Source organism: Thunnus albacares, chromosome 21 (assembly GCF_914725855.1).
Source record: "Thunnus albacares chromosome 21, fThuAlb1.1, whole genome shotgun sequence".
NCBI lineage: Eukaryota > Metazoa > Chordata > Actinopteri > Scombriformes > Scombridae > Thunnus > Thunnus albacares.
The window spans coordinates 10,389,068-10,396,895 of NC_058126.1; the positions used below are offsets into that span (position 1 = coordinate 10,389,068).

Consider the following 7,828-nt stretch of genomic DNA (forward strand, 5'->3'; position numbering starts at 1 on the left):
TTCTCACGTAAAATTAGAAAAGTGTTAAGAAGGAAATTCACAACAGAAATGAAACAGAATAAGCGCACAGTACAGTACATATACAGTACTTTACCATATGTAGTAGTAAGTATTCCAACAATTTACTGTTTTGCTACAATTAAAACAAGAATGGTCAAAAAATGCAGCAGCGGAACAGATATCTCGACTTTTCGTCATAAACACTGGATCCTAAAGTTCCCTTACTGAAACTCGATAGCGTCTACCTCCTCTCCTCCCTGTTTGTAACGCATGCTTTCTGTTATTAGTTTTAAATCCTGATAACTAACTGATAACCCTGACGACATCATCAGGAACTTGACTCAGGTCCTCCAGAGCCACAGAGGACATAATACAAACAGAGAGTTTTTCTGTTCTCATCAAAAATCAAAGTTTAAGGGATGTACATTGTGACATCACAACTAGTTTGGAGCCAGTCGTGGTCCAGTGTGCAACTTACACAAGTATGATGTGGAAACTTGAAGCCTTGAAGACTTTTCAGTGAAGTATGTTCAACTTCTGAAATGAAAAATATTTACATATTCGTAGATTCTGGATTTTTTTAATGACAGAGATGTAATTTTAAGGATTTTAATGAGGTAATTGGGCTTATTTTTATGGATAAACCATATCAGACATGTTATAATTTCAAGCAGAGTATTTTTATATCTTAAAACATGTCTGGACGGGATCTTAAAGGCTGGGTGGCACTCATCATGAGTACTGGAGAGACCTTGACATGTTAAAGTTCTTTTAATCTGAATAATTGTTAGAGTCAGGAAGCATCAAAAATATGAAATGTTTCAAAAGTGAAATGAAATGTTTAGAGGAAAGTCTATTAAAAAGAAAAAAAAACAAACTATAACATCATCATTTTTTTCCAAGAAAGTGAAGAGAAGGTGGTGGTATATGCGTAATATGTGTGTGTGTGTGTGTGTTTGTGTGTGTGTGTGTGTCCCAAGGTGGAGCCAGTTTTAGTGCTATGTAATATCCACCTGCCAATTAAATCGTAAGACATCTGTTGCCTACTAATTTGCAATCAAGATGATGATAAGCAGTTATCGCTCTGTACAAAGACGACGACGATTGCAAATTTCTTTTGTCAGGCCAATTTGTGCTTTTAATGCTCAAATACACATCATAAACACACATCTTACCAGTGTAAGATGTTCCGCTACTCTCAAAACTGACAGAAAACCCCATTTGCATCATGATAACCTGTTTAAACGTTATATAACAATTCTTTGAAAGGGCTAGAGAGTAACCTATGGGCATCACAGTGGGCAGCGACACAAGAATGACACTCAAATGCTTCAATGTCTGGTGGTGTAACCCAACACAGGGCTGGCATCACTCCGTGGGGGGTTCTGGATGACATTTGACTACAGCTCCAGGAGGCCCAGATGTGCTGCTTTGATGGAAAAGAGACGTGTCAGCTCAGAATACCAGCGTGACAGAGACGGCATATACGAGGGAAGACCAGTCCCAGCGTTGGGATGCCACTGTCCTTTTCCAAAACCTAGTGGGGAGTTCAAATAAGAGCTCTTGCTGGAAAATTCTCGATACAATTTCAGCAGGGCTCGAGGGAGGTAGCCTTAATACTCCGAATAATCTGCACTGGAGAATCCTCGACTGTAGGAGACAAAATAAAAAGGTGGAAATAAATAAAGCTGGGTTTATCACTTGCCTGCTGTCAATTAAAGCAAGATCTTATCAAAGCCCTTCAGCTTTATTACAATGCAGTGCACTGACAGGCAAATAACCTCTGACAAATTAATTGAATTTTGACAGACGGCTCATAGCAGGAAGAGAGCTGTGGAGATCATTAAACAGACCTCAGTGGAGATCATCAAACAGGCATCGATAAGCTTGGCTGTTTGATGGCAGTAAACACATTTTATGAATTTATTATACAACAAATATGTTTACCCACATATTGTGTTCATTATAAAAGTCATCCAACAGCAGACTTTTGTGACTTAAATATGTTTCAAAGTCATGGTTTACAATTTTTCTTACAGTAGAGAAGAGAAATCTTATTCCATAGTCATTACTATTAGTTTCTTTAAGAGGTGGTCAGTTCACTTTAAGGTGAACCGAAGATGCACTCAAACCTTAAAGTCTGACTGAAATTAAATTGCATTTTATAGTCTTCTATAAAAATCAGAAACCAAAATAATTAAAGTCTTTAATTTTATGATGTTGCCCCTTCATTTTACACTAATTCGATGAAATACCGTTAAGTTTTTGCCTACGTAGCTGGAGCCCTTCAATACAGAAAATCAAATCTTGAATGAAGCGATAATGTAGCGTTCAATCATAGGTAGAGGAGATGGTCACACTGAGCCTGATAGCATCCTGCTCCACGACACAAGACCCACAGACTCTGAACAATAACCCACATTAGCTTTCCTGTTAAAGTCTCCTTCTTATGTAAGCTACAAACATGAAGACGTCTTGTCCTGCAGGTTAGCTTGTTGGACGCATAGACTGTAAAAAAATAATGGACGTAGCCACTGTGACATCACCCATTGGTTTGAGGACTCCCATTTTGAAGTCTTGAGTTTGGCATTTTGACTGTTGCCATCTTGGATTTTTGGAGCTATAGGTGACCATATTTGGATGAGAGGGTGGAGCTGACCATAACACTAACTGTTAGCTTGGTTAGCATGGTGCATTTATAGTCTATGGTTAACTGTGATAATGCTAATGCTAAATTTGGCTGGCGAAAACCAGGCTTAAAACAAAATGTACTTATCCAAAAAAAATGAACATCCAACTCCGTAGAAGGCCTTTTAGTACAACCCAACGCTGAACAAGACTTCTTCAGTCGACCAAAATGTTACAATTAACTTTCATGAACTGGAAACACACTAAAATAGCAACGCCTATACTCTGTGGATCTGAGGTTACGATACGTAATGCACATAACCAATGTTGTTGCTGTGGTAGCATCAATCACAAGGTAGCTATGTCCTAAAGCACATCCTGCTTTATTGTCTATTTTACTATAAATGGGACCATAATTTACAAAATGAACACCATGCTGTATTGAAGAAGACTTTAAACTAGTGATTGAGACCATAAACACATCAGGAAAATGTTTACTGAGGTAATAAATCAAGTTAGAAGTAGGGTCATTTTTGTCATAGATACAATCGGATTTCTTTTTGCGGCCAGTAGAGTCCCCCCACCTCTGCTGGCCATTAGAAAGAATGCAGGTAACTGCACCGCTAATGTCAGTTAGCAGGCTAGATTGCTAATTAGCTGCTCAGCTGCAGCACATTGACCAACATGTAAACATACCTGAAAATTCGGTCACCTCGGACCCGTTAGATGCTGGTTTGGTCATTGCTCTGCAAAATCCCTGTTAGCGACGCACTGTCTGTCCATGACTTGACTGCAAACAGGGATGATTAAATGAAATTTCAGTTAGACTTCAAACACAAACAAGCTCCTTTCATACTTCTTAAATGATCAGAAAAACAAGATATGACAGTTGGTTTCTTTACATGGATGAACCAGGATCAATACATATGACCACTTCAGCATTGGTATGTACCATCAAAGCACCATATCTATATTCCAAAACTCTCCCTGTTAGTGCAGACAGATTCAAATTTTTCGAGGTGTCTCATTTTCTCTGGCTCTTATCGCCTCTGCCCCTCTCTGTCGTGAGAGGGCTCTGTGAATTAAACCTCTCATACCATTTCCTAGGGGAGAGCGGCGGTATCGATAGCCTCGACCACACCAGACTCATCTCATCTGCGTTAGCGTCACCCAGCTGCCCCTTCTGTCCACAGATCATTTTACCACTTCGCTCTCAATCTCCATGCTTTCACACTCCCCTCTCAGAGACCTCGGGGATTAAAGCGTGATAGTTCATCATTAAAAACACCTTTTTTTAATTTCCTTCACCAGGCGATCCTAACTCCATATTTAATGCTTCATAATCTACCTTATTATTTAGTTTTTATGTAAATGAGGGTTTGTTTGACTTTTTTCAATAGAGCATGTTTCATCTCGTAGAAGTGGAATTATTGAGATATTGCTTTACATATTGTGTTAATGGTTTGACCTTTTGTCCAAAACTTAGCCTTAGGAATCATAAAACCTCTAAATCTTTATGTGGTGTTTGTTCAAGATATTCTGTAGTTAGATGTGCAGGCATCACTGAGATAACATTTCACACAAATGGCCTGAAATGAATAATAGCCACAGGTCTCTGCAAAATTTGTTTTTTTTAATACATTTTCTAAGTGGCTTGTTTCCTATCACACACTGGTCATATTACCAACAATGGTATTACTAAAGGTTGTATTATCATCCCCAAACTTCACCATAAAACATTGTGTAAACTCTGAAAAGATATTTCTCTCAACGTAGCATTTCTCACATCCTGAGCTGAGTTTAATTTAAAACTCTCTTCACATACAGAGTCATATTGTTCTCTAGATTGTTGTAGTACAGGTGCCAAAGTGCTTAACTTAAATTTCTTTTGTCATAAAAGAGTGCAAAAGTAAGAAAAAGACACTTTAATTTATTTAACAACAGAACCTGCATTCAAAAGTGGATTAAAAGCATGAGCACCTTCTTCAGTACAACAGTACAACAATTGTGCTGTTAACTCTGATTATAAGGACATTTATCTTCACATCGAACAACAATAGAGTTGAATTGTAAATGATTGCAGTGTATCAGAGGAAAAGGTAGAGACAAGGTAAGTTGATTTTAGGGAAGAAAAATACTAGAATATTTCCTTTTTGTTCTCTTTAAAATAAAGTAGTTCACATGGCATATTGCACTAAAAACACAAAAGTTGCTGAATTTTTCAACCTTGAAAACAAGTTTCTACTTTAAAGATGCCTTTGGACATCAGTCACATCAGGGCATTAGCCAAATATGGATTTATCCAGAGATTTTAACCAACTAAATATTAAATATCAAATAATTAATATTACCAGATCAAACCTTGCTTTTTCCAAACTGACTGCTGGTTAGGTGCATAATGCAGGCAGTCTATCAGACTGTGATGCTGTAAGTGCTCCTCTGTTTGCCCCAGTGCTCATCAGTTTACCTCAACTTTGCATGATAAGTTGAAGAGTTCAGCAGTTTGAAAGGACCTTAATGTCGAAGCATCTGTTCGGATTTCCAGTGTCCCTCCTGTGGAGGCATTCCAGGCATGACAAACAGTGACATGACGTTAAAGCGGTCCCACGACACACCATATTATCTTCCAGCTGTCCTGGAGGCTCCCCGAAATCCCCAACAAGAGCTGCAGAGGAAAAGGGCATTCATCTGCTGGGTTGGTCCTATTTTCCACTGAAACTCTGACCTGGATAAGTGGCTAAAAGATGTTTGGATAGATGCAAGTTCATATGTAACTACTCTGTAATTGTGACTTACTCTCGATGAATATGTTCAGTGCAGGAAAGAAAAGGTTGGAGGACAGGGTGGTCATGGGCACAATAGACATGATCATTATCCTTCCCAAACTTACTCTACTAAAAATGTATTTTTCTTCTTGTTCCTATCGTTGGATGTTTGAGCTTCACTGTGCAGAATGATGTATGTGCAGAGTTTGAAACTAGAAGGCTTTTTGTTTCTCTACGCTCACCTTAAATCTGAGTTTAAGGCGTGTACCTACGAGCATAATTTGTGACATCACAACTAGTTTGGAGCCAATTGTGATCCAGTATTCAACTTACACAAGTGTGATATGGAAAGCCTCCAAAGTACAGTGAGAGTGTGATTTTCAGTGAAGAAGGACACATCGCACCTGGAGAGTTTTTTTTTTTTTTTTTTTACATACGTTTTAAAACATGTCTGGAGGGGAACTTTAAATTAACTTAAAAATGATGGTAATTACTGTAACATTTTAAAGACATTAACATTTCAAATATGAAATTCTGTCAGATATATTGTTGAATTAAAAAAAACATAATCATAAGCATACTTTGCCCCAAAATGTGTTTTTCTCATGAAAAATAGTTGCATATGAATGTAATTCATTAGAGAAGAGGTAGCATGAATGAAATAGGAATATACAACTATTAAATAATAAATGCTAAAAATGTCTAAAAAGCACCCTAAAACCACCGTTACATGCTTCTAGGTGGGATTTACTTATTTTGCAAAATCTGCAGTCTGTGACAGCTTGATTTTTGAAAAGTGCTTTCCTTCTCTCTAAGTACAGAGGAGCTTCCTGTCACCTTTAAAGGAACTTGATCTAAAGGCATTTCAGCACTGGCTTCAACACTCAGCCACTTGGCTGCCGCTTGGCTTCGAGCCTGTAGCTTCCGGCTCCGTATGAAGGCGTGGACTCGAAACATGCACAGGGAGGAAAGTGGGCGGAGTGTTGATGCAGCCATGTTTGTTTGGGAAGGTACAAATAATCGTGAGTTACCTGCCCCGTGAGCTGTGATGTTACCTGGATTGACCTTTTCCCCTACAGGTGACAGGATGCGGATCAGCAGGAGAGCGCGGCGGTCGGTCCATGATTAGACCAGATCAGAACTGCAGGGTGTGGTGTTCTCGGTACCGCTGTCACACACATCAAACAGTCAGGTGTCCCCATCAGGTACGAAGGAGCAGCAGGACGCAGCGAGACTGGAGGTGGAGAGTGAGTCAAAGCTTCACTCCTCCATTTCTCCTGCGTCTCCACTGCCCCTCTGACCTCTGGGCTTGTTTACATCCTATATTGTGTGTGTGTGAGTGTGTGTGTGTGTGTGTGTGTGTAGGTGAGTCGTGTAGTTAGTTGCAGGTGTGTGTGTGTGTGTGTGTGTGACAACCAGGTGGGAGGTGGTGGTGAAAAATGAATGAGTGTAAATGAATTAACCCTGAGCAGCACTCACACTTGCAGAAAAAACAAATTTACACTTCTCTCACACTGAACTGGTTGCATAATTCATGAACTTCTCACGTAAAGGAGAAAGGCACAAGGATAGTGAACATGGAGAATTTTCAACACCGCTTTTAATGCTGCAATTTACATAACTCCAGACACTTTCTACGGAGTGTACTATTAATATTACAGGCAAGAATCATGAAGCGTAATTAAAATGTGAGCAGCAGGCTTTTACATGTCTCATTAGATACTGTAAAGGACAGATTTTACTGTTACACAATGAAGAAAATCCCATTTAAAAATGGCAGCACACCACTTAATTCTGAGGTTTCAGCCAATACAAAGTCATTAGAGCAAACGTAAGAGATATTTATAATGTACTGTGGGAAGACAGTAGTATGCAGTATGTACTGTAGAAAGAGTGTTGCAGTGTAGATGAAAGGGAATTTAATTCATATTATTTTACTATTTTCAGCCTATACAGTGCTCTATAGACAAATCTTATTTACGTCTTATTTATGTGTTGGTGGAATTGAACACATTTAAACTGACAGTGATCATCCAACAGGTGAAGGTAGTCTGTGTTATTCAGTCTCTAAACACTAGTCTGATTAATTATGTCACAGGCTATGTTAAAAAAATAACATTAATGAACATCTTCTATCTGACGTCCACAGTCTGGATGTTTAAGTGCTGTGTGGAGCAGCTAATTTAACCCAGCAGGAATTACTTGCTAACTTATAATTTAAATAATCAAACTCCACAATTTCTTGCATTTTAATGAGAAGAAAAGCATAATTTCAGCTAATAAAAAAATCAGAAACATATAATATGGCCATGTATAGGGAGATCACTCGGTCCTTAGTGTAGGGATATGCAGAGAGCCTAGTATTTGTATTTGTATCTGTATTTGTTGAGGCAGCAAAATTATTTGTATTCGTATTTGTATTCAAATAAAAGTGG

General features: G+C 38.6%; 1 long non-coding RNA gene across 1 annotated transcript; it reads right to left on the reverse strand.

Annotated features, from left to right (window-relative positions):
• Positions 1-1,111: 1,111 nt before the first annotated feature.
• Positions 1,112-5,866, reverse strand: LOC122972629. The gene is made up of 3 exons (XR_006399793.1): positions 5,425-5,866; positions 4,980-5,293; positions 1,112-1,650 (listed from the first exon to the last, which is right to left on the reverse strand). It is a non-coding gene; the product is annotated as an uncharacterized LOC122972629 (long non-coding RNA).
• Positions 5,867-7,828: the final 1,962 nt, after the last annotated feature.